Source organism: Ovis aries, chromosome X (genome assembly GCF_016772045.2).
Source record: "Ovis aries strain OAR_USU_Benz2616 breed Rambouillet chromosome X, ARS-UI_Ramb_v3.0, whole genome shotgun sequence".
NCBI classification, from domain to species: domain Eukaryota; kingdom Metazoa; phylum Chordata; class Mammalia; order Artiodactyla; family Bovidae; genus Ovis; species Ovis aries.
This window is the reverse complement of record NC_056080.1, coordinates 109,393,966-109,421,569: the sequence shown is the minus strand read 5'-3', so window position 1 is coordinate 109,421,569 and position 27,604 is coordinate 109,393,966.

Sequence of the window (27,604 nt, the reverse complement as noted above, 5' to 3'; positions counted from 1 at the left end):
ACAAACAATGCTAATTATTGTAGTCTAACAGAAACATCAGAAGCAGCAAAGACTTCCCAAGTCAATAAACAAAACTATCCTCACATTTAGGAGTATTACGGATGTTATCAGTAAATGTATGTGCATGCACACTCAGTCATGCCCAACTCTGTGGGACCCTATGGGTTGCAGCTTGCCAGGCTCCTCTGTTCATGTTATTTTCCAGGCAAGAATGCTGAAGTGGGTTGCCATTTCCTCCTCCAGGGGATCTTCCCAACCCAGGGATCGAACCCGTGTCTCCTGTGTCTCCTACATTGCAGATGGATTCTTTACTGTTGAATCAATGGTATAGAGAATAACAAAGCAAAGAAATAGGAAGTGATATTGTGGAGAAAGTAGAGGGGTTGCCTCACAGGCCACATAGCCTCAGTGGGAATATAGTCAGGAATGGGATGATCTGGATTCTAGGAATTCTGGACTTCTTTCAAGGACTGAGACAAGAGAGGACATCAAGGGATTCATCCAGAAAATCTTAGAACACATAACAGAGGTGAAGTTGGGAAAATGAGAGGTCCAGAAGGGTGGTAAACCAATCAAAGTTCTAGGCCCTCACCTTCAATCTTGTGAATGATTTCTGGGAAAGATGGTAATCTTGCCCTAGGCTAATGGAACTCTTGGACTTCTTCTTGACTCTTCTTGAATGAGATAATCCACAAGATAAAATAGCATGTGTATGTGTTTTTAACACCTCAGAAATAGCCAACAACCTATTAAATGCAAACCAAAGGAAACATTTTTACAATTGTAAAGAAAGCCTCACACACACACTATTGGAGAGACTGCAAAGGTTTGTGGCACACGGACAAATTGTTGGTGAATTCTTCTTTTTTTTTTTTTTTTTCCTTGAGAAACTGTGCAAGTTCACGGGGCTGAAACAGGTGATGGAATTTACTGCATGTCTTACAGATACGTTGTTGGATAGCACAATATAAAGCAAAGTACAGTAATCATTTTTGGTTCACATTTATTCTTGAGTTTCTACAATATTTTACTGTCCACCAACATAAAAGCAAGTAACCTGAGGCACTGGTAATACTTTTATTGTGGCATTCTTCAATAACTTTTATATACTGTTTCCTTTCATAATTTGAGATGCAATAATGATTTTTGTTATAAATTTCTTCATAAATATTCTTACTGATAGATGATGCATTTATTTAAGCATCAATGGACAAATAAAGTTATCCACGGGTGACTAACAACCTTAAATAAATACCACTTCACTCAGTTGCTATCCATAGTACCTAAGAAATGCAATTACATGCTGGGACCTATTATCCCAATTAATGGACTGTTTTATATTCACTGTGCATTATACGTGAAACACTTTAGAGGCCTGGCCTTCACTTAGCTACAGGCAAAGTAAAATTTATAACAAATAACCAAGAAAAGTCTTTCATTTACTTACCAAGATATGTAGCGTGTAATTATACTTAAAGCGTAACTAGGCAGGGCTCAATAATGCCATTTGATTTAAACCACAATAAAAGGATATAATTTTTTAAGACTTTAAAATCTTATTTAGTTCAAACCCCTCCCCCCAAAAAGGATATTTTTAAAACCATAAGAAATATAACTTTGTAATGAACAAGTCATTGTAGTTTGCTGCAACACTGAAGGTTTCATTATCAACTATGTCTATCTTTCCCTTCTTGTAATGATGTGGCCAAAGGTTAAACTTGATTATTATTTGTTATACTCACAAAGATTCTCATTATTCCAGGCATATGGACTAAAAGAGCAACAATACTCCGAGGTCTTCCAGTAGCTATATGGGTGAACAAACAAAATAGTCAGCTAAGGGAGTATACAAACCCTTGTTGTGTTGCTCCTTTGTAAAATGTCAACCTGAGGCTATGTTTTACCGCAATGGAATTTGACCACTGAAGTTTAACTCTACTCCCTCTGGTGGTTTCTAAAGCTGTACCAAAGCTATAAAATAAAACACAGTTGTAATTCTTCGCCTTATTGTAAGAAGCATTGATTGCCTCTGATTGTATATTATAGCAAAGGGGCAGTCTATTACATGAATTTATTGCATTTTCTTCCTGATAATTACTGGAAGTTATTGAACAAGGCAGGGAGTTATAGCCAGTAAGTTCCTGTGCTAGCTGAGGAAGCAAATCTACAGATATTTAGTGGATCTAAACAGCTGTAAACAACACATCCTGTTTACAGTGTACTAGAAATTTATAATTTACAGTGCATTTGAGGTTATTTTAAGAATCATACTCTCAATTTCACAAATTTAGAATTGAAATATGAACTGTAGCAAAATGTCACACAAACTATATCATCTTTGAGCTTTTAAAACTGATCTGACACTTAAAATGGCAAAAAAGTCAAACAATTTAGATTTCCTAGCTCACTTTCTTAGGACAGATGAGTTCTGTTAATTTTTTATTTAAATTTGTCATGTATAGTGAACATATCATCTTTGGTCATATTTATTTTTGCACTTGAAATTATATTTATGTATCTAAACTCTTCTTGTTTAGTAAAAATTTATCCAATAATTAAAAAACAGATCAAATTGCCAACATCCATTGGATCATAGAAAAAGCAAGAGAATTCCCGAAAAACATCTATTTCTGCTTTACTGACTATGCCAAAGTCTTTGATTGTGTGGAACAAAACAAACTGTGAAAAATTCTGAAAGAGATGGGAATACCAGACCACCTAACTGCCTCCTAAGAAACCTGTATGCAGGTTAAAAAGCAACAGTTAGAAGTGGACATAGCCCCAATTTGGAAGCCCAATTTGGACTATTTCCAAATTGGGAAAGGAGTACGTCAAGGCTGCATATTGTCATCTTGCTTATTTAACTTATATGCAGAGTATATCATGCAAAATGCTGGGCTGGATGAAGTACAAGCTGGAAACAAGATTGCCAGGAGAAATATCAATAACCTGAGATATGCAGATGACACCACCCTTATAGCAGAAAGCAAAGAAGAACTAAAGAGCCTCTTGATGAAATTGAAAGAGGAGAGTGAAAAAGTTGGTTTAAAACTCAACATTCAAAAAACTAAGAACATGGCATCCATTCCCATCACTTCATGGCAAATAGATGGGGAAAAATAGGAACAGTGACAGACTATTTTCTTGGGCTCTAAAATCACTGCAGCCATGAAATTAAAAGACCCTTGCTCCTTAGAAGAAAAGCTATGATAAACCTAGACAGCGTATAAAAAAGCAGAGACATCACTTTGCCAAAAAAGGTCCATATAGTCAAAGCTATGGTTTTTCCAGTAGTCATGTATGAACATGAGAGTTAGACCATAAAGAAAAGGCTGATGCTTTCAAACTGTGGTGTTGGAGAAGTCTCTTGAGAGTCCCTTGGACAGCAAGGAGATCAAGTCAGTCAATCCTAAAGGAAATCAACCCTTAATATCCATTGGAAGGACTGATGCTGAAGTTGAGGCTCCAATACTTTGTACACCTGAAGTGAAGAGCCAACTCATTGGAAAAGACCTTGATGCTAGGAAAGATTGAGGGCAGGATAAGAAGGAAGTGACAGAGAATGAGATAGTTGGATGGCATCACTAACTAGTGGGTATGAGTTTAAGCAAACTTGGGGAGACAGCAAAGGATAGGTGTCAGGGAATGTTTAACAGGAGGATTCCTGCGTGCTGTTTCTCACAAGTCCTTTGTTTCTTTTTAAGCGGAACAGCACGCTGCTCCCAGGAACTGGGATCATTGTGTGAGACAGGCTTGAATCTCTTTTAGTAAACATTCTCTTTATGACAAAACTGCTTAGTCTCGATCCCATTTCTTGAGATATGGATTGTCTCCTGACCTTGTGACCATCATCATCCCTTGGTCCCTTGGTAACGGTTACTGTACGTTTTCTGATCTTTATCATTGACGAAAGAAACTTCTTGTACTACAGCCTATATATCCTCACAAAAAAAATCATTAAAGCACCTTTGCTCCATCAGAGCTTGGGTCCCCGTATCTTTCTTTCTTTCTCTCTCTCTCTTCGGCTGATTCCTTGGAGCACAGAGATGGGTCTTGCTCACTCTCCTGCCCGGGCTTCTAAGACTCTCTCGAGAAGATGCCCTATGCCTACATCACCCCTTGAGAGGGCACCCAGTGCCTTCGTGAGAGACGCAAGTCCTGTGTCAAGGACTTTATTGGTTTTCTGCATAAACCAGGGAGTATCAGCTTCTTTCTCTCTTTCACTTTCTATTGTTGCCTCTGGACCACCAGGTCCTGGTCCATTAAAGGACCCCAACAGACAGGGAAGCTTGGCATGCTGCAGTTCATGGTGTCACAGAGTCAGACACAACTTATTGACTGAACAACAAATACCATTACACACTCTTTAGTTACAATTAAAAGACTGACAATATTAAATGCTGGCAGAACACTCATACACTGTTATTACGAGTGTATGTGAGATAACTACTTTGTAAAAAGAATCAAGCAGTTTCTTATAAAATCAGATATACACTTACACCATCATCCAGCAATTCTACTTCTTCAGTTCAGTTCAGTTCAGTACAGTCACTCAGTCGTGTCCAACACTTTGCGACCCCATGAATAGCAGCACACCAGGCATCCCTGTCCATCACCAACTCCTGGAGTTCACTCAGACTCAAGTCCATCAAGTCAGTGATGCCATGCAGCCATCTCATCCTCGGTCGTCCCCTTCTCCTCCTGCCCCCAATCCCTCCCATCATCAGAGTCTTTTCCAATAAGTCAACTCTTCGCATGAGGTGGCCAAAGTACTGGAGTTTCAGCTTTAGCATCATTCCTTCCAAAGAAATCCCAGGGCTGATCTCCTTCAGAATGGACTGGTTGGATCTCCTTGCAGTCCAAGGGACTCTCAAGAGTCTTCTCCAACATCACAGTTCAAAAGCATCAGTTCTTCGGCACTCAGCTTTCATCACAGTCCAACTCTCACATCCATACATGACAAGTGGAAAAACCATAGACTTGTCTAGATGGACCTTTGTTGGCAAAGGAATGTCTCTGCTTTTGAATATGTTATCTAGGTTGGTCATAACTTTTCTTCCAAGGAGTCAGCGTCTTTTAATTTCATGGCTACAGTCACCATCTGCAGTATTTTGGAACCCAAAAAATAAAGTCTGACACTGTTTCCACTGTTTCCCTATCTATTTCCCATGAAGTGATGGGACCAGATGCCATGATCTTCGTTTTCTGAATGTTGAGCTTTAAGCCAACTTTTTCACTCTCCTCTTTCACTTTCATCAAGAGGCTTTTTAGTTCCTCTTCACTTTCTGCCATAAGTGTGGTGTCATCTGCATATCTGAGGTTACTGGTAGTTCTCCCAGCAATCTTGATTCCAGCTTGTGCTTCTTCCAGCCCAGCGTTTCTCATGATGTACTCTGCATATAAGTTAAAGCAGGGTGACAATATACAGCCTTGATGTACTCCTTTTCCTATTTGAAACCAGTCTGTTGTTCCATGTCCAGTTCTAACTGTTGCTTCCTGATCTGCATAAAGGTTTCTCAAGAGGCATGTCAGAGGGTCTGGTATTCCCATCTCTCTCAGAATCTTCCACAGTTTATTGTGATCCATACAGTAAAAGGTTTTGGCATAGTCAATAAAGCAGAAATAGATGTTTTTCTGGAGCTCTCTTGCTTTTCCATGATCCAGCGGATGTTGGCAATTTGATCTCTGGTTCCTCTGCCTTTTCTAAAACCAGCTTGAACATCAGGAAGTTCACAGTTCATGTATTGCTAAAGCCTGGCTTGGAGAATTTTGAACATTACTTTACTAGTGTGTGAGATGAGTGCAATTCTGAGGTAGCTTGAGCATTCTTTGGCATTGCCTTTCTTTGGGACTGGAATGAAAACTGACCTTCTCCAGTCCTGTGGCCACTTCTGAGTTTTCCAGATTTGCTGGCATACTGAGTGCAGCACTTTCACAGCGTCATCTTTCAGGATTTGAAATAGCTCCACTGGAATTCCATCACCTCCACTAGCTTTGTTCGTAGTGATGCTTTCTAAGGCCCACTTGACTTCACATTCCAGGATGTCAGGCTCTAGATGAGTGATCACACCATCATGATTATCTGGGTCATGAAGATCCTTTTTGTACACCTCTTCTGTGTATTCTTGCCACCTCTTCTTAATATCTTCTGCTTCTGTTAGGTCCATACCATTTCTGTCCTTTATCGAGCCCATCTATGCATGAAATGTTCCCTTGGTATCGCTAATTTTCTTGAAGAGATTTCTAGTCTTTCCCATTCTGTGGTTTTCCTCTGTTTCTTTGCATTGATCACTGAGGAAGGCTTTCTTATCTCTTCTTGCTATTCTTTGGAACTCTGCATTCAGATGCTTATATTTTTCCTTTTCTCCTTTGCTTTTTGCTTCTCTTCTTTTCACAGCTATTTGTAAGGCCTCCCCAGGCAGCCATTTTGCTTTTTTGTATTTCTTTTCCATGGGGATGGCCTTGACCCCTGTTTCCTGTACAATGTCACGAACCTCATTCCATAGTTCATCAGGCACTCTATCTATCAGATCTAGTCCCTTAAATCTATTTCTCACTTCCACTGTATAGTATTAAGGAATTTGATTTAGGTCATACCTGAATGGTCTAGTGGTTTTTCCCTACTTTCTTCAATTTAAGTCTGGATTTGGCAATAAGGAGTTCATGATCTGAGCCACAGTCAGCTCCTGGTAGTGTTTTTGTTGACTGTATAAGCTTCTCCATCTCTGGCTGCAAAGAATATATTCAGTCTGATTTCGGTGTTGACCATCTGGTGATGTCCATGTGTAGAGTCTCTTCTTGTGTTGTTGGAAGAGGGTGTTTGCTATGACCAGTGCATTTTCTTGGCAAAATTCTATTAGTCTTTGCCCTAATTCATTCCACATTCCAAGGCCAAATTTGCCTGTTACTCCAGGTGTTTCTTGACTTCCTGCTTTTGCATTCCAGTCCCCTATAATGAAAAGGACATCTTTTTTGGGTGTCAGTTCTAAAAGGTCTTGTAGGTCTTCATAGAACTGTTCAACTTCAGCTTCTTCAGCGTTACTACTTCTTAGTATTTACCAAAGAGAAATGAAAGTTTATGTTCACAAAAAGTCCTTTAAAGGAAATGTTCAAAACTGTTTTATACATAATAACTAAAATCTAGAATTAATTTGGGTATGTGACTCAAAAAAAATGAATAGACAAATTGGGATGCATTCATACAATGGAATTCTACTTAATAATAGAGTTGAAATAAATAAATACAACAAGGATGAATCTCAAAATCATTAATCTGGATGAAATAAGCCTTAAATAAAGAGCAAAAACATCTATAGTAACTTTTATATTAAATTCCAGAACATAATAAGTTGACAGAAGAAAAAAATTAAGCAAATGTCTTCTTGAGGTACTAGCTAGAGACTAACCAAGAAGGGACATAAAGGAATTTTCTTCAGTTATGTTAACACCCTCTATCATCATGAAGGTTTGGGTTACACAAGTGTAAAACTTGTTGAAACCCAGCAAATTTCACTTAAGATCTATCTAGGTTGGTCATAACTTTTCTTCCAAGGAGTAGGCATCTTTTAATTTCATGGCTGCAGTCACCATCTGCAGTGATTTTGGAGCCCAAAAAATAATGTCTGACACTGTTTCTACTGTTTCCCATCTATTTCCCATGAAGTGATGGGACCGGATGCCATGATCTTCGTTTTCTGAATGTTGAGCTTTAAGCCAACTTTTTCACTCTCCTCTTTCACTTTCATCAAGAGGCTTTTTAGCTCCTCTTCACTTTCTGCCATAAGGGTGGTGTCATCTGCATATCTGAGGTTATTGAGATTTCTCCCAGCAATCTTGATTCCAGCTTGCGATTGTTCCAGCCCAGCGTTTCTCATGATGTACTCTGAATATAAGTTAAATAAGCAGGGTGACAATATACAGCCTTGACGTACTCCTTTTCCTATTTGGAACCAGTCTGTTGTTCCACGTCCAGTTCTAACTGTTGCTTCCTGACCTGCATACAGATTTCTCAAGAGGCAGGTCAGTTGGTCTGGTATTCCCATCTCTTTCAGAATTTTCCACAGTTTATTGTGATCCACACAGTCAAAGGCTTTGGCATAGTCAATAAAGCAGAAATAGATGTTTTTCTGGAACTCTCTTGCTTTTTCCATGATCCAGCGGATGTTGGCAATTTGATCTCTGGTTCTTCTGCCTTTTCTAAAACCAGCTTGAACACCAGGGAGTTCACGGTTCACGTATTGCTGAATCCTGGCTTGGAGAATTTTGAGCATTACTTTACTAGCATGTGAAATGAGTGCAATTGTGTGGTAGTTTGAGCATTCTTTTGCATTGCCTTTCTTTGGAATTGGAATGAAAACTGATGCTGAAGCTCCAATACTTTGGCTACCTGATGTGAAGAGCTGACTCATTAGAAAAGACCCTGATGCTGGGAAAGATTGAAGGCAGGAGGAAAAGGGGGCAACAGACAAAGAGATGATTGGATGGCATCACTGACTTAATGGACAAGAGTTTGAGCATGTCTGGGAGATGGTGAAGGACAGGGAAGACTGGAGTGCTGCAATCCATGGGGTCGGACATGACTGAGTGACTGAACAACAACTTACATCACCCACTGCATTTATTTACATGTGTATCTCACCCACTGAAGCAAAAGCCCTTAGATGGCAGGGAAGGTGACATACTTTTCGATGTACCTCAAATAAGTGAATAAAGATTTCAATGAATTTTTATGAAAGAGGCAAAAAATTAATAATCCACTAGCAGCTCTCCTGAGTTATTTTGAAGTCCAACTCTGGAGGATATTTTAGCCTGTAGCTCCACAAAATTGCCAAGGGATGTGACTTTAGACATAGAGCTACAAACTTTCTCAAGGTTCACCTCAAAGTGGGAAAAGAGATACATCTTAATATTATAAAAGTACCCCTGCAGATAGAGACAGCAGGAAAGGGGCCTCATTTGGAGCTCTACCCCTTGTGCTGATAGCTCCTTTTCTATATTCAAAAAAGCATGAAAATTAAGGAGTTGGAAATATTTCTATAAATTAATGAATAAACTTTAGAATATATAACAATAATGATAAAATGAGTGGCAGTATTAATTTTCAAATGATAACATTAATTCCACAATGATAAGAAGGGATGGTAAGATGCATGCAAAGTCCTTCGTCATCATTAAGAAAAACTAAAGCAAATAAAAAGCTACAAAATGTCCTGTCAACTGAGGTGAAAAATCTTGTCTCCCACTCTGATCCTCTGGTTTGAAGAAGAGAATCAGAGAACGAATAACCTCTTTAAAGTTCTTTAGTGAGATAGCCAACAGCAGAGAGTCCTTTTCCCAACAGAGCCTTGATCGGATGCTTTCAGACCAGATTCCCACAGGAGTAGGGATAGCCTCAATCATTTCTGTCTAGTCAGTGATGTAAAAACTTTTAAACAGATCCCGATTTTACTTCACAAAGATTCAGCTTTGCCTGATACCAAAGCCTTAGTATTAAATTATTACTAAAGAGAGAAAAACAATCACTCCTTAGCTCAGGAAGTCTCAAGGCCATTCTATTTACTGTGATCCTGAGAAGGGCCCCTTTTGAGAAAGCAAGTATGTAATTTTCATATAGTTGTAACATTCTGAAACACTGTCAGTGATAACAGTTAATGTTATAATGAGGAGATCTGTGATGGGCAAGTAACAACTGTAGTGGACAAAATAAAAATAAACACAATCAATGAGTTAATAACTGATCTCTGTTTCAGTTCAGTTCAGTCCAGTTCAGTCGCTCAGTCGTGTCCAACTCTTTGTGACCCCATGAATCACAGCACGCCAGGCCTCCCTGCCCATCACCAACTCCCGGAGTTCACTCAAACTCACGTCCATCGAGTTGGTGATGCTATCCAGCCATCGCATGCTCTGTCACCCCCTTTTCCTCCTGCCCCCAATCCATCCCAGTATCAGAGTCTTTTCCAATGAGTCAACTCTTCGCATGAGGTGGCCAAAGTACTGGAGTTTCAGCTTTAGCATCAGTCCTTCCAAAGAACACCCAGGGCTGATCTCCTTTAGAATGGACCGGTTGGATCTCCTTGAAGTCCAAGGGACTCTCAGGAGTCTTCTTCAACACCACAGTTCAAAAGCATCAATTCTTCGGTGCTCAGCTTTCTTCACAGTCCATCTCTCACATCCATACATGACCACTGGAAAAACCATAGCCTTGACTAGACGGACCTTTGTTGGCAAAGTAATATCCCTGCTTTTCAATATGCTATCCAGGTTGGTCATAACTTTCCTTCCAAGGAGTAAGCATCTTTTAATTTCATGGCTGTGATCTCTGTTTAATGAGTCCCAATTTCTTCATTAGCTATAGATCTTCCATTTCCATCTTTCTCTCCTGTGTATATAATTTAGATGTACATTTCTCCCAGTTCAGAATAATTTTTTTCTGATTGACACAATTATATTTTGATTTCATGATTTGATGAAAGAAATTTGATGTATTCCCCCAAACTTTTGTCTAAATGAAAATTATTAAAATTCTTTTCTTATTATACATGGCAAGCTTCCCTAAAGGTTGTTGGCTAAACAAATATATATGTCTTTTCACTTTACATTTACTGACATATCATATTACTTTTGAGAAGATAAAGGATTTATCTTTAATACAAAGTCATTACTGCCATAATATTTCACAACTGACTTGCCATTTCCTTTATTATCATAAAGTCCAAATTATCCCTGATGATCACCCAAGTCAGAAGTAAAGACATAATAAAAGGCACCATATTAAAGGAAATTTTAAAGCTATTAATCATTGTCCCAGATTTTTTTTAATATAAAAACTTCTAGAGTAAACATTAGGGCCATACCTTTTTAATCTCGTTTTTTAAATAAAATGGATCTTCTTCCCCTAAAAATATTCCTTCCCAAATATTTACATTTATTTTCCACTTAATGCATATTTTATTTAATCAGATATACGTAATTCTTGTTACATAATAAGAGCTAATATTACTGAGTCCCTATAATGTTCCAGGCACAGTTTTGTTTTATATATAATACTAAAAACAACATCCATAGTGACAAATAACACTTAATGAGTGCTTACTATGTGAAGTATTATTCTAAGTACTTACATTAAATTCTAACAACTTTTCAAGATGGCATAATCATTACAGTTTTATAAATGAAGACACTAATGCATCAAGACATAACTTACAATACCAAAGCATGAGCAACAACAACAGACAGTTAAACTTGACCTCATCAAAATTTAAAACTTCTGTTCTTCAAAGGACACCATCAAGAAAGTGAAAAGATAACCCACAATATGGGAGAAACCATTTGTAAATCACATATCCAAGCAACTTGTATCTCGAATACGTAAGAATACTTATAATTTAAAAGACAAATAACTCAACTAAAAAATGGGGAAAGGTCTTAAATAGACATTTTTCAAGGAAGATACACAAATAATCTCATTAGTCACCATGGAAATTCAAAACTATACCACAGTAAAATACCACTACACACACACTAGTATGGGAAGAATCAAAAAGTCAGAAAATAAGAAGTGTTGCCAAGGATGCACAGAAATTAAAACCCTTTCAGCTGTTTTGGTGTACCAGAACAGATGGGCACTTATGAAAACAGATTGGAAGTGTTTCAAATGATACATATAGAGATATTACAGGACCCAGCAATTCCATTCCTAGACATATACCTAATAGAAATGGAAACATAGGCCCACACAAAAGCTTATATACGAATGTTTCTAGCAATATTATTCATAATAACCAGAAGATGGAAACAATCAAAATGTTCATCAACTAACAAATGGATAAACAAAATCTGATTTTCCATACAGAGGAGTATTATTCTGCCATAAAAAGGAATGGAGTTCTGACTCAAGCATATGCGTCTGAGAAACATTATGCTGAATGTTAAATCATATATGTGGCCTGTGACTGAATTCACAAAATTCACAATTCATATGAAATGTCCAGATCAGGGAAATCTACAGAGACAGAAAGCAGATTAGTGGTTGTTTAAGGCTGGGGGAGAAGGAAATGGGAGATGCTGGGATGAGAGCTAAAGGGTGTGGGAATTTCTTTTTGTGGCAATAATAATGTTCTAAAATTGACTATGGGTACATCCTTGGTGGTCTAGTGGTTAAGAATCTGCCTTCCAGTGCAGGAGATGCAGGTTCAATTCCTGGTCAGCGAACTATGATGCCACATGCCCTGGAGCATAGAGAGGCTGCATGCTGCAACTAGAGAAAGCCCATATGTAGCAATAAAGATTCAATGCAGCCAATAATAAAAATACACAAAATTAAAAGAACAAAAAATCAAATTGACTGTGGTGATGGTTGCACATCTCTGAATGTACTAAAAACAATTCAACTGTAAAATTTAAAGGGACAAATTATATGTTATGAATTGTATTTCAATAAAGCTGTTTTTAAAACAAAGATTAAATAACCTATTAAAGATTTCACAGCTGGTAAGTGGCAGAACTGGGATGCAAGCTCAGACAGCTGAGTACTTGAGTTTAAACTTTTAACCAGCATATCCTTGGTCTGTCATGTGTTTCTTCTGTTTAATCTTTAGAATAACCCAAAGAAGGGGGTACTGTTATTAAATACATATTATAATGACAAATAAATATATAAACGTGCTCTCTGCCTTCAGGGAAATTTTCATCTAGTATGGAGGAGATATCAATTCATGTGCTAAAAAATAAGTATAATACAAGGTAAACTAATAATGGATTAATGAATAAAATGAATACTATATAAAATTACACACATAATAATAATTATATATATGGAACATTGATATAAAGTGTAGAGAAGAGATCAGACAAGCATTTGTTGTATAAAACTGTTGTAGAAAATTTAAGAAACTTGGTCCATATAGCACTATTCCTTTACATGAACAAAGAGCACTTAGAAACATTTTTAGAAACTGCTCAAAAACCTTCACCATTCTTTCTTTCCATCTCACACTGCCTACAGAATGAAATTCAAAATTCTTATCAATGGTATTTAGGGTCTGTCACCATCTGGCCTTAAATGTACCTCCTAGTTTCATCAATGACTGTATCCTATTACATATATTATGCATTAGCCATAGTAAGCCATGTCTTTTCAGGTCTCATCACTTGTCATGATTCTGGTATGGAATACTCATTTCTCCCTACTCTTTTAATCAAAAAGGCAATAGTCATGGCTCAAATGAACCTTCTCTCCCTCTACAAAGGTTTCCCATCCACTTGGTATTAATTATTCCTTCTTCTGCATTCTATATCAGGGTTTTTTGGTAATAATATTATAAATCTTATTTTAACTTTTTTTTTTTCAACTTTGGGCTTCCCTGGTGGCTCAGATGGTAAATAAACTGCCTGCAATGCAGGAGACCAGGGTTTGATCCCTGGATCAGGAAGATCCCCTGGAAAAGAAAATGGCCACCCACTCCAGTACTCTTGCCTGGGAAACCCTATGGACAGAGGAGCCCGATGGGCTACAGTCCATAAGGTCACAAAGACTTGGGCACGACTGATCAACTAACACAACACTATTTCAACTTATTTTGCTCCATCTTGCATTATACTTAGTTTGTTCCCCCTCCACCACTACATTATACACTCTCTGAAGGCAGAGACTATGTCTCATATATTCATTCATTCTTTTCAGCACTTTGAACATCAAAAATGTTTGCTGAATGAAATCCTGCCAGTTCTGGATGGCAATTATATAACTGTTTCCCCTATTTCACCTATGGTTTTATTTAGATATTTGTGTCACGGGCTTGTTATACACTTCACTATCAACTGTGACTGGAGACAATTAGCTTATGCATGAACTGTAATGCCTCTAGACAGAGTGCCCTGACGATTCTGACTTTATATTTTGTATTTGTGTCTCTAATTCTGTGACTGGTACACATTTGGCCTATAGTGAAATGTTACTGAATGAATAAAAAAAACATTCAAATGAGAATATTTCTCCTAGTAACATAAAACATGCACACACTGCTACTACAGTTATCATATCTGAGCAATATAAACAAGGGACAGAGCAGCATAAAAGTTGTGTAAGTGAAGATTAGTACCTAACAGTGCAAATACTGGTTTGTCACTCGTTTCCATTAAATTGCATTGTCAATCCTTAGTTTCAGGACAGTTGTTATCACAGTTGGTTCTTAAATAATTCAAAAGTCCGGTTTTAAAAAGGAATTAATGTAAAAGCACATTTAAATATGTGTCATGCCAGAAAATAAAGTGTCACCACACATGCTACAATTAAGGCTAAAAACTCAACTAGATTATAAGCACACAATTTTAAGGCTTTTATTTCTCACAGATTTGTGAAGGTAAACATTTCCATGGTTGTTCTTAGCATAACTGTCCATTTTATTTTAGAAAGTTTTAGCAAATGTGTCACCATTTTGTAGTGAGTCTGGCCTAAAATACATATTCTAGTCACTACAAAATTATTTATATGCTGTTCTTACTGCTAAATGATTCAAAACAATTTTATTTTAAAATGTCAAGCTTGGTCATGTGTGTAATGCTGAATGATAATGTGTAACGTTACTGTAATCAAGTGAGTTTGATTTTTGAAATTGAAAAAATATATATGGAAATTTTAAATAGCATATTGAAAACAGTGTGCACTACAAACATTACTGTTTTTCTTCAAAAGAGAGAATTCTGATGTTTGTTCTACTCTCTGCAGTTGTAGAATTAAAGGTTCTATTAGTTAGAGCAAAAAAAAAGAGAAAGAGGAGAAGGAAGAGGAGGAGAGAGAGAAAGAGCGAGGGAAAGAGAGAAAGAGAGAGGTTGATTCAGCTCTCCCTTTTAAAGGAAATGTGTTCTTTAAACTTTTCTTTTCGGTATTCCAAGAACATTTATATGACAAAAACATTATTTTTCTATTGGAAGAGTCAAGAAGAAGAAATATTCTCTACTGCAGGACCTGATCCATTCACGGTTCATTTTTTAAATTATTATTATTAAATAAACACACAAGATTTACCTTCTTAAATTTTTAAGAGTATAATACAGTATTTTTAACTGCAAGCACAATGTTTTGCAGCATAAGCATATCTCTGAATTTTTCATTTTATGTGACCGAAAATTTGCATGCAATGAAAGAACCTCCCCCATTTCCTCCTCCCCCCAATTACCAACAACCACCATTCTACTTCCTGCTTCTGTGAGTTTTACTACTTTAGATACCTCATATAACTGGAATCAAGCAGTATTTGTCCTTCTGTGCTGGTTTATTTCACTTAGAATAATTTCCTCAAGGTTCATTGATACTGTAGCATACGAAAGAATTGTCTTCCTTTTTAAGTATGAATAATGTTCCACTGTATTTATATACTACATCTTATTTGTTCATGTATCAATGGACATTTAGGTTGTTTCTACCTCTTGGCTATTGTGAATGATGCTGCAATGAACATGGGAGTGCAAATATCTCTTGCAGATCCAGATTTCAATGTTTTTGAATACCCAAAAGTGGGATTGCCAGGTAACGTGGCAGTTCTGTTTTTAACTTTTTTCAGGAAATTCCATACTGTTTTCCATAGCAGCTACAACATTTTAAAGCCCCACCAACAGTGCATAAGCATTCCAATTCTTCACATTTTTACCAACATTCATTATTTCGGGGGTTTTGATAATGGCCATTCTAACAGGTGTGAGATGATAGCTCAATGAGCTTTTGATTTGCATTTTCCTGATGATTAGTGATGTGGAGCATCTTTTCATGTGTCTCTGGACCATCTGTGTCTCCACTTTGGATAAATGTCTACTGAAGTTGTTTGCCCATTCTTTAATCAGATTATATGTTTTTTTTATGCTAAGTCATAGGAGTTCCCTATATATTTGACTATTAATCCTTTTTCAAGTAAATGGTTTGTAAATGATTTCTCCCATTCCATAGGTTTGTTTTTTTACTCTGTTGATTGTTTCTTTTGATGTTCAGAAGTTTTTTTAGCTTGATATAGTCCCACTTGTTTATTTGTGCTTTTGGTGTTATAGCCAAGAAATCATCACCAAGACCAATGTCAGAAAGCTTTTCCCCTTTGCTTTCTTCTAGGAGTTTTACGGTTTCAGGTCTTACATTTAAGTCTTTAATTTATATCAAGTTGATTTTTGTGAAGGTCCAATTCCATTCTTTTCCATGTGGATACTAGTTTTCCCAGCACCATTTGTTAAAGAAACTGTCCTTTCCCCACTGTGGATTATTAGCATGCTTGTCAAAGATAATTTGATCCTATGTACATGGTTTTATTTTGGGTCCTTATATGATGTTCCATTGGCCTATATATCTCTCTGCCAGTGCCAAACTATTTGAATACTGTAGCTTTGCAATATTTTTTTAAATCAGGAAGTGTGAGGCCTCCTGCTTTGTCTTTCTTTCTCAAGACTGACTTGGCTATTCAGGGTCTTTTGTGATTTCTTATATATTTTAGGATTATTTTTTCTATTCCTATAAAAACATCTTTGAGATTTGATAGGGATTGAACAGATGCTGTACATTAATTGGGTAGTATAGACATTTTGACAATATTAATTTTTCCATCTCACAAGCGTGGATTATCTTTCCACTTATTTTTGTCTAATTTCTTTTATCAATGTTTTGTAGTTTTCAGTGTACAAGTCTTTTTCCACCTTAGTTAATCTTATTCCTAAGTATTTTATTCTTCTTGATACTACTATAAATGAGATTGTTTTCTTAACTTCCTTTTCTGATCATTTTTAGTGTATCAGTCAATGTACACATTTGTTCATTGTTAGTGTATTATTTATTGTTAAGAGTATCAGTGTACACAATGGATTTTTATGCTGACTTTCTAGGATGCAACTTTATCATATTCATTTATTAGCTATAACATATTTGCAGAAAATTCAGAGAGTTCTATACATATATGATCATATAACCTATGAACAGATACAAATATACTACTTTTATAATTTGGAAAATTGTAAATATTTCTTTCCTAAATTCTCTGTCAAGAACTTTGAGTACTATGTTGAAATCAAAACAGCAGGCATCCTTACCTTGATTCTGATCTTAGAGGAAGTTTTTCACCATTTTTCACCATTGAGTATGTTAGCTATGGACTTTTCATATATAGCCTTTGCTATCTTAAGCAAATTATTTTCTATTCTTACTCTGTTGAGTGTTTTTATCATGATAGTGTTTTGAAATCTGTCAGTGCTCTTTCTGCATCTATGGAGATGACCATGTGATTTTTATGCTTTGTTCTGTTAATGTGGTATATCACCTTGATGGATGCTTCGTATTCTTTCATGAGATGGTCAGTCAGGTTCAGCCACAAGAGTGGGACACAAGAGGGCTACAGGAATACAAAATGTATTATCTCAAAAGTCCTAGAGAGACAGTCACTGCATCCCATTAGGGAACTACACAGGGTGAGCACCAAGGGAGCAGGCTCTACCAAGCAGGTAGGAACTCAGAGAAAGAGCAAGAACCCATAGACAAGTGCTTTATTGAGGAGGGGGTGGGTAGGTTGGCGGGGAGCATGTCCTGAATGGAGAACGCAAGCAAAAGGCATGAGGTGATTTCATTGGTGAGTTTGAATGTCACAGTAAGGGGAAGAAAAGGGGGGAAGTAGTGGCAGGGATCAGCCTTATCACACTAGCGCACCTGGTCATCTGAACAGGGTGCAAACAGCCTGTTTGTGGGGATGTTGAAAAAGAAGGAAATAATGAACATTTAAAATTTACTCTAAAATTTATTTTTGTATGATTTTAAACCATCATTGCCATCACAGGGATAAATTCCAGTTGGTCAAGGTGCATGATCCTTTTAATGTGCTATCAAATTCAGTTTGCTAGCATTTTGTAGAGAATTTTTGCATCTATATTCATAAGGGATATTTTCCTGTGGAATTCTTTTCTTTTAGTTGCTTTTATTTTTAATTTCTGGCTTTGGTATCAACTTACCAATGACCTCATAAAACAAGTTTGGAAGTATTCCTTCTCCTTCAATTTTTTGGATAAATTTTAGGAGAACTGGTATGAATTCTTTAAATGTTTGGTAAAAGTCATGAGTGAAGTCATCTGGTCCTGGGTTTTTCTTTGTTGGGAGATATTTGAATACTGATTCAACTGATTTACTACTTATAGGAATGTTCAATTTTTCTATTTCTTTATGATTCAGTCTTGGTAGATCATATCTTCCTAGGAAATTATTCATTTCTTCTAAACTGTCCAATTTGTTGGTGTATTTTAGTTTTTCTTCTGCTATTGATTTCTAGTTTTCATTTTAATATAGTCAGAAAAGATACTTGGTGTGAATTCAATCTTCTTAAATTTATGTGATCTATCCTGGAGATATATTATGCTTGAGAGTGTTTATTCTGCTGTTGGGTAGACTGTTTTCTATGTTTTCTATGTACACTTGGTCTTAAGTATTATTCAAGTCCTCTGCTTCCTTATTGAACTTCTGTCTCGATATTCTGTTATTGAAAGTGGGATACCGAAATTCACTACTACTGTGTTGCCGTTTATTTCTCCCTTCAGTTCTTCTAATGTTTGCTTCAAATATTTAGGTACTCTGATGTTGAGTGCATTTAAATTTGTAATTGTTATATCTTCCTGGGGAATTGACTCTTTTATATACAATGTCCTTTTATGCTTATTGTGAGAGTTAGTGACTTGGAGTCTATTTTGTTTGACATAAATGTGGCCACGTCTGCTCTCTCCTATTGCCATAATCAAGGAGCATCATATTCTATTCTTTCAAGTATCAGTTCAGTTCAGTTGCTCAGTCATGGTCGACTCCTTGCAACCCCATGAACTGCAGCATGCCAGGCTTCCCTGTCCATCACCAACTCCCAGAGCTTGCTCAAACTCATGTCCATCAAGTTGGTGATGCCATCCAACCATCTCATTCTCTGCCATCCCCTTCTCCTGCCTTCAATCTTTCCCAGCATCAGGGTCTTTTCTAATGAGTCAGTTCTTTGTATCAGATGGCCGAAGTTTTGGAGCTTCAGCTTCAGCATCAGTCCTTCTAATGAATATTCAGGACTGATTTCCTTTAGGATTGACTGGTTGGTTCTCCTTGCAGTCCAAGAGACTCTCAAGAGTCTTCTCCAACACCACAGTTCAAAAACATCAATTCTTTGCAACTCAGCTTTCTTTATGGTTCAACTCTCACATCCAAACACGACTACCAGAAAAAAATATAGCTTTGACTAGATGAATCTTTGTTGGCGAAATAATGTCTCTGCATTTTTTTTTAATTTAAACTTATTCATTTTAATTTGAGGCTAATTACTTTACAATATTGTATTGGTTTTGCAATACATCAACATGAATCTGCCACAGGTGTACACGTGTTCCCCATCCTGAACCCCCCTCCCACCTCCCTCCCCATACCATCCCTCTGGGTCGTCCCAGTGCACCAGCCCTGAGCATCCTGTATCCTGCATCAAACCTGGACTTGAGATTCGTTTCTTATATGCTATTATACATGTTTCAATGCCATTCTCCCAAATCATCCCACCCTCTCCCTCTCCCACTCCCACAGAGTCCAAAAGACTGTTCCATACATCTGTGTCTCTTTCGCTGTCTCTCATATAGGGTTATCGTTATCATCTTTATAAATTCCATATATATGGGTTAGTATACTGTATTGGTGTTTTTCTTTCTGGCTTACTTCACTCTGTATAATCGGCTCCAGTTTCATCCACCTCATTAGAACTGATTCAAATGTATTCTTTTTAATGGCTGAGTAATACTCCATTGTGTATATGCACCATGGCTTTCTTATTCATTCTTCTGCTGATGGACATCTAGGTTGCTTCCATGTCCTGGGTGTTACAAACAGTGCTGCGATGAACATTGGGGTACACGTGTCTCTTTCAATTCTGGTTTCTTTGGTGTGTATGCCTAGCAGTGGGATTGCTGGGTCATAAGGCGGTTCTATTTCCAGTTTTTTAAGGAATCTCCACACTGTTCTCCATAGTGGCTGTACTAGTTTGCATTCCCACCAAGAGTGTAAGAGGGTTCCCTTTTGTCCACACCCTCTCCAGCATTTATTGCGTGTAGACTTTTGGATCACAGCCATTCTGACTGGTGTGAAATGGTACCTCATTGTGGTGTTGATTTGCATTTCTCTGATAATGAGTGATGTGGAGCATCTTTTCATGTGTTTGTTAGCCATCTGTATGTCTTCTTTGGAGAAATGTCTATTTAGTTCTTTGGCCCATTTTTTGATTGGTTCACTTATTTTTCTGGAATTGAGCTGCAGGAGTTGCTTGTATATTTTTGAGATTAGTTGTTTGTCCATTGCTTCATTTGCTATTATTTTCTCCCATTCTGAAGGTTGTCTTGTCACCTTGCTTATAGTTTCCTTTGTTGTGCAGAAGCTTTTAATTTTAATTAGGTCCCATTTGTTTATTTTTCCTTTTATTTATAGATTCTGGTCTTATGTTTAGATCTTAAATCCATTTTGAGTTTATTTGTGTGTATGGTGTTAGAAAGTGTTCTAGTTTCATTCTTTTACAAGTGGTTGACCAGTTTTCCCAGCACCACTTGTTAAAGAGATTGTCTTTAATCCATTGTATATTCTTGCCTCCTTTGTCAAAGATAAGATGTCCATAGGTGCATGGATATGTCTCTGCTTTTTAATATGTTGTCTAGATTTGTCATAGCTCCTTTTCTTCCAAGGAGAAAGCATCTTTTAATTTCATGGCTGCAGTCACCATCTGCAGTGATTTTGGAGCCCAAGCAAATAAAGTCTCTCACTTTAAAATATGGGTATCCTTAAATATGAAGTGTCTCTTTGTAGACAGCATAGAACTAGATTATCTTTTCTACTCGTTCAGTCACTCCATGGCTTTTGATTAGGGAGATTAATCCATTTACATTTAACATAATTATTAATAGGGAAGGATTTACTATCACTATTTACCATTGTCATGTTGTTAATTCTTTTCTGTTAGTCTTGCAGTTCTTCTGTCTCTTGCTGTCTTCCATCCCTTCCTCTTTTCTTTTTACATATTTTCTATTGGTATTTTCTTTGTGGTTATCCTGGAGATTATATAAAGCATCTTAAAGTTATAGCAATTTCGATTCATTTTAAACTGATAATAATTTAAATTCAACTACATACAAAAACTCTACACTTTTGGCTCCCTTTCCCAACACTTTGTTCAGTTCAGTTCAGTCGCTTAGTAGTGTCCGACTCTTTGCGACCCCATGAATTGCAGCACGCCAGGCCTCCCTGTCCATCACCAACTCCTGGAGTTCACTCAAACTCACGTCCATTGAGTCAGTAATGCCATCCAGCCATCTCATCCTCTGTCGCCCCCTTTTCCTCCTGCCCCCAATCCTTCCCAGCATCAGAGTCTTTTCCAAGTCTTTGGCATGAGGTGGCCAAAGTACTAGAGTTTCAGCTTTAGCATCACTCCTTCCAAAAGAAATCCCAGGGCTGATCTCCTTTAGAATGGACAGGTTGGATCTCCTTGCAGTCCAAGGGACTCTCAAGAGTCTTCTCCAACACCACAGTTCAAAAGCATCAATTCTTCGGTGCTCAGCTTTCTTCACAGTCCAACTCTCACATCCATACATGACTACTGGAAAAACCATAGCCTTGACTAGATGGACCTTTGTTGTAACTAACACTTTGTTAGTGTAACACTTTGTAATATAAAAGTAACTAACACTTTGTTAGTTTTATACTGTATATTCACTAATGTTTGTATAGTTTCTTTACTCCTAATTTCTGTGCCAGAATTAAAAGTGATTTAAACACCACTGTTACTATATTATGGGTTTCCTGGGTGGTTCAGTGGTAAAGAATCCATTTGCCAATGCAGGAGACAATATCATGTTTTATGTATGTGTCTATATATTTATCTTTACCAGTGAGCTTTATACTTTCACATGCTTTTATGTAGGTGCTCAGAATATTTTTGTTCCAATTTGAAGGAATCTTTTTAGAATTTTTTGTAAAGCAAGTCTATTAATGAATTTTCTCCACTTTTGTTTGTCTAGGAATGTCTTTATAGCTTCTTCACTTTCAAAATAAATTTTTGTCAGGTATAACATTCTTTGTTGGCATGATTTCTCTTCCAGGACTTTGAAAGACTATCATCCCGCTCCCTTCTGTTCTGCAAGGCTTCTGCTGAAAAATTCACTAATAGTTCTATAAGGGTTCCCTTGTATATGCTGGGCTTCCCAGGTGACTCAGTGGGTAAAGAATCCACCTGCAGCACAGGAGACACAGAAGTGGGTTTGATCACTGGGTTGAGAAGATTCTCTGGAGGAAGGCATGACAACCCACTCCAGTATTCGTAAGAATCCCATGGACAGAGGAGCCTGGCAGGCTACAGTCCATACAATCACAAAGAGTCAAACATGACTGAAGTGACTGAGCATGCATGCACTTGTATATGCTAAATCACTTCTCTTGCTATTTTCAAAAGTCTTTCTCTGTCTTTGAATTTTAACAATTTAATTATATTGGTCTCAATGTGTTCTATTTTTAGGGTCCAGGGGTATTCATGAATCTGGATGTCCAGTTCCTTCCCTAGATTTGAGAGATTTTCAACTAGTTTCTTGAAATAAGCTTTCTGACCCTTTCTCTTTCTTCTCCTTCTGGGACTCATAAAATTTGATGTCTCATAAATCCCTTAGGCTTTCTTCACTCTTTCATTCTTTTTTATTTTTTTATTTTTTGCATTTCTGACTGAATAATTTTAAATGACTTGTCTTCAAGTTTACTGTTTCTTTCTTCTGCTTGATCAAGTCTGCTCCTGAATCCCTATTGTGATTTTTTTCTGTTAAGTGCATTTTTTACCTCTAAAATTTGTTTCATTCTTCTTGTGTATTTTCTGAAATTCTTATTTGGTTCACACAATGTTTTCCTGAGCTCACTGTCTTCCTCATGATGGTTACTTTTAATTCCTTGTCAGATAATTTAGATACCTTCATTTCTTTAGGGCCAGTTTCTGGAGACTTATATTGTTCCTTTGGACAATTATTCCCTATTTCTTTGTGTTCCTTGTACTTTTGGGTCAGTATTCATACATTTGAAAAAAACAGGTGAGAGCATTAACAGCCTCAGTAGGGAGACCAGAGGTCCCCAAGCTGGAGGAGGAAATAAACTGCAAGTGGCAGACTTTTTTTTTTCTTTTATCTTCTGATCCTGTTTTGTCATGGTGATATCTGGTTTCTGCCTGAACTTAACTTTATTTCAAACCTTGAGCTATGGATCCTAGAAAAAGCAAGTGAATTCCAGAAAAACATCTATTTCTTCTTTATTCATTATGCCAAAGCCTTTGACTGTGTAGATCAGAACAAACTGTGGAAAATTCTTCAAGAGATGGGAATACCAGACCACCTTACCTGCCTCCTGAGAAATCTGTATGCAGGTTAAAAAGCAACAAATAGAACCGGACATGGAACAACAGACTGGTTCCAAATTAGGATAAGAGTACATCAAGGCTGTATATATTGTCACCCTGCTTATTTAACTTATATGCAAAGTACATAATGTGAAATGCCAGGCTGGATGAAGCACAAGCTAGAATCAAGATGGCCAGGAGAAATATCAATAACCTCAGATATGCAGATGACATCAACCTTATGGCAGAAAGCAAAGAAGAACTAAAAAGCCTCCTGGTGAAAGTAAAAGGGGAGAGTTTAAAAGCTGGCTGAAAACTCAACATTCATAAATCGAAGGTCATGTCATCCAGTCCCATCACTTCACGGCAAATAGATGGGGAAACAATGGAAACAGTGACACACTTCATTTTCTTGGGTTCCAAAATCACTGCAGATGGTGACTGCATCCATGAAATTAAAAGACATTTGCTCCTTGGAAGAAAAGCTATGACCAACCTAGACAGCATATTAAAAAGCAGAGACATTACTTTGTCAACAAAGGTCTGGTTTGGAAAAACCCAAAGCTAGGGTTTTTCCAGTAGCCATGTACTGATGTGAGAGTTGGACTATAAAGAAAGCTGAGCACAGAAGAATTAATGCTTTTGAACTGTGGTGTTGGAGAAGGCTCTTAGAGTCCCTTGGACTGCAAGGAGTTCAAACCAGTCAATTCTAAAGGAAATCAGTCTTGAATATTCATTGGAAGGACTGATGCTGAAGCTGAAACTCCAATAATTGTTTTGGCCACTTGATGTGAAGATCTGACTCATTGGAAAAGACCCTGATGCTGGGAAAGATTGAAGATAGGAGGAGAAGGGGAAGACAAGAGGAAGAGATGGTTGGATGGTGTCATCGACTCAATGGACATGAGTTTGAGCAAGCTCCAGGAGTTGGTGACGGACAGGGAAGACTAGTGTGCTGCAGTTCCACTGGCAAAGAGTGGGATAGACTGAGTGACTGAACTGAACTGAACCGAGCTAACCACTACATTTTTCTTACGGAAATGTTTTCTTAAGCTATGTTAAAGAACAACATATTTGCTTGGAAATCTGCCTTTCTTCAAGATTCATGTCAATTGTTTTACCGCCAGGGATGACTCACCTTGTGTCAATACTACCTCAATATTCATGTTGTGGGTGAGGGGTCTGGTGCAACTCTCTTAGGTTTTGAGGCATTTCCCTTCTCTAATTAGCAGCTTGCTAATAGGTATACTGCTGCTCCTAAGTTGCGTCGGTCGTCCGACTCTGTGCGACCCCATAGATGGCAGCCCACCAGGCTCCCCCATCCCTGGGATTCTCCAGGCAAGAACACTGGAGTGAGTTCCCATTTCTTCCCCAATGCATGAAAGTGAAAAGTGAAAGTGAAGTCGCTCAGTCTTTTCCGACTCTTAGCGACCCCATGGACTGCAGCCTATCAGGCTCCGCCGTCCATGGGATTTTTCCAGACAAGAGTACTGGAGTGGGTCGCCACTGCCTTCTCCAAATAGGTATATAACTCTTGATCAAAAGTAGCACGAGGACGAGGAGCCGGGCATGACGGGAGCGGGGGCTGGCCAGGGACTCGAGGCGCTGTGGCGGGCGAGCGGAAGACCCAGGGAGAGGGAGTCGGGAAGGCGCTCACCCAGGCGGGAAACCCGACCGACAGGCCGACCGACCGTCCCGCCCCGCCCGGGGCGAGGATGCCAGATCACGCGCACACCTTCGGTGTGCCGCCACCACCGCGTAGAGGAACGTCGGGAGGAGGGCAGCGGGCCCCTCCTCCTCCCCACCCCACTCTCGTCGCGAGCCCGCCCGCCCCGGCGGCCCCGGGAGCCGGGCCGGGAACCCCCGACCAGGCCACACTGGGGACGGCCGACGTGCCTTCAGCGTCCGTCGGTCCACCCGCCCCAGAGGGGTGGGGTATGCCAGGCGGCAAGGACACGGCGACCGGCCCGCGGGGGACAGACCGGGGACCCGACCCGCGCTCGGGCGAGCGCACCGGAACCGGGGCGCGGCGGGGGTCTGGTGGGGCGGCGGGGGTCACGAGCGCTCCCCCTCGTCCAGCACGCGATGACGTCGGTGGACAGGAGGTGGCAAAACCGGCAACGGATCGGGGCCGCGGCGGGCCCGGGAAGCAAGACACACCAGGGGAGCAGCAGACGGGGAGAGGACTGGGGAGGACGGACAGGGAGAGGGGCACAGACGGGGTGCGGCCACCTGAGGCCAAAGCCACAGAACCGGCGGTGGAGGTGGGGTGGCGGCGCGCCACCACGAGAGGGATGGCTCAAAACGACCCGGGGGAAGCGAGTCGGCCGCCAGGGCGCACCGCGGGATCTCACCGCCAGAGGCCTCCCAGCACAGGGGCGGCCTCCCGGCACACCTGGGACGACAGACTGGCGCCCCGCTCACGGGGCTCGCGCCACCGCCACCTACTCACTCAGAGCCGCAGCCGGCCAGGGAGAACGCTCTCCCGCCGCGTACCGGCGTCCCCCATGGCCCTCACACGCGCAACCCTGCTGTGCCAGGCTCCCCGCCCCGCCCCCTTTCTCAGGGCCTCGAGGGCACTGCTCTGCCCGGGGACGCCACCGGCGGACGGAGGCGGGGGGACGACACTCACGTGAGGCGAGGCCGGCTCGGTCCCACACAGCGGAAGGGAACGCGGGCGGTCGCACGCGCGGGGCGAGGAGGAGGGCCGGCAGCGGCGGGGAGGGGTCGGCAAGTACGCACAGCAGGGGCCTTCCGGGGACCAGAAAACCCCGGGACACGGCCGGGCAGCCAGGAAATCCAGCGCGGGATCCCACCGCCACCCACACAAAAGGGCGGCCCCCCGACGCCTGGGACGCCAGCCAGTCCAAGCCATCCCCAGAGCGGGCCCCACAGCCCGGCCCCACCGCCAGGGCCGGCGTGCCGTCCACCCGTCTTCCTCCGTCCGTCCTCGACAGATCCGTCTTTCCATCTAGTCTGATCCTGAGGCTCAACATCTTAGGGACACGCTCTGGAGCGAGGCGGCCCAGACCTTGCCCGCACGCCGCCACCGGCTGCAGCCTGGGGGTGAGGGCGGGTGCGACAGGCTCCTCCTCACCACGGCTGCGGGGCTAGGGAAGACGGGGCCCACCGGGCGTCGCCCCCCCCACGCCCTTCCCCCTGGGCTCACACAGGGCACACACATATCCCCACACTTGCAGGACGCCCGTCGGGGCCCAGCGGGACCCTCCCCCAACTCTGCAGTGGTCATGTATGGATGTGAGAGTTGGACTGTGAAGAAGGCTGAGCACCGAAGAATTGATGCTGTTGAACTGTGGTGTTGGAGAAGACTCTTGAGAGTCCCTTGGACTGCAAGGAGATCCAACCAGTCCATCCTAAAGGAGACCAGTCCTGGGTGTTTATTGGGAGGACTGATGCTGAGACTGAAATTCCCAATACTTTGGCTACCTCATGGGAAAAGTTGACTCATTGGAAAAGACCCTGATGCTGGGAGGGATTGGGGGCAGGAGGAGAAGGGGACGACAGGTGAGATGGCTGGATGGCATCACTGACTCGATGCACATGAAGTTAGGTGAACTCCAGGAGTTGGTGATGGACAGGGAGGCCTGGCATGCTGTGATTCATGGGGTCGCAAAGAGTTGGATACAACTGAGCAAATGAACTGAACTGAACTGATAAAGTAGCAATGGGACACTCTTTCTGTCCCTTTCTGATGTCTATGTCAAAAGCTTCCTCTATCTCTTTTATACTCTAATAAAACATTGTTACACAAAAAGCTCTGAGTAATTGAACCTTGTCTCTGGCCCTGGATTGAATTCCTCTCCTCCAGAGGCCACGAATCCTGGCGTCATTCACGGCTTCCAGCAGCAACCTTTCCCAGGTTTTATAAAATGACTTTGTACAGAGAAAGATCATCAATCATCCTGACTGGAGATGTGGGGGGCGTCTCTCAAACTTTTCCTGTGGATTGGACTTCTCTAACCTTCTGTGTGTAGATTCCTTATTAAAGGGATTTGCCACTTTCTTTTTCAGGAGCTTGTTATCTCTTGATCTTTCTGGTGTCTCTCTGCTGTCCCTTTGGACCATGGAACAGCAACACACCACCCACTTCTCTCTCATTTTCCCCCCCAGTGGCTCCCAGGTGGTAGAGTATGCTCAGTCCTATCTACATTCTGTTGGTTGAGACAAAAATCTAGCTCCTCATTCAGCTCTCCAAAAAGCCA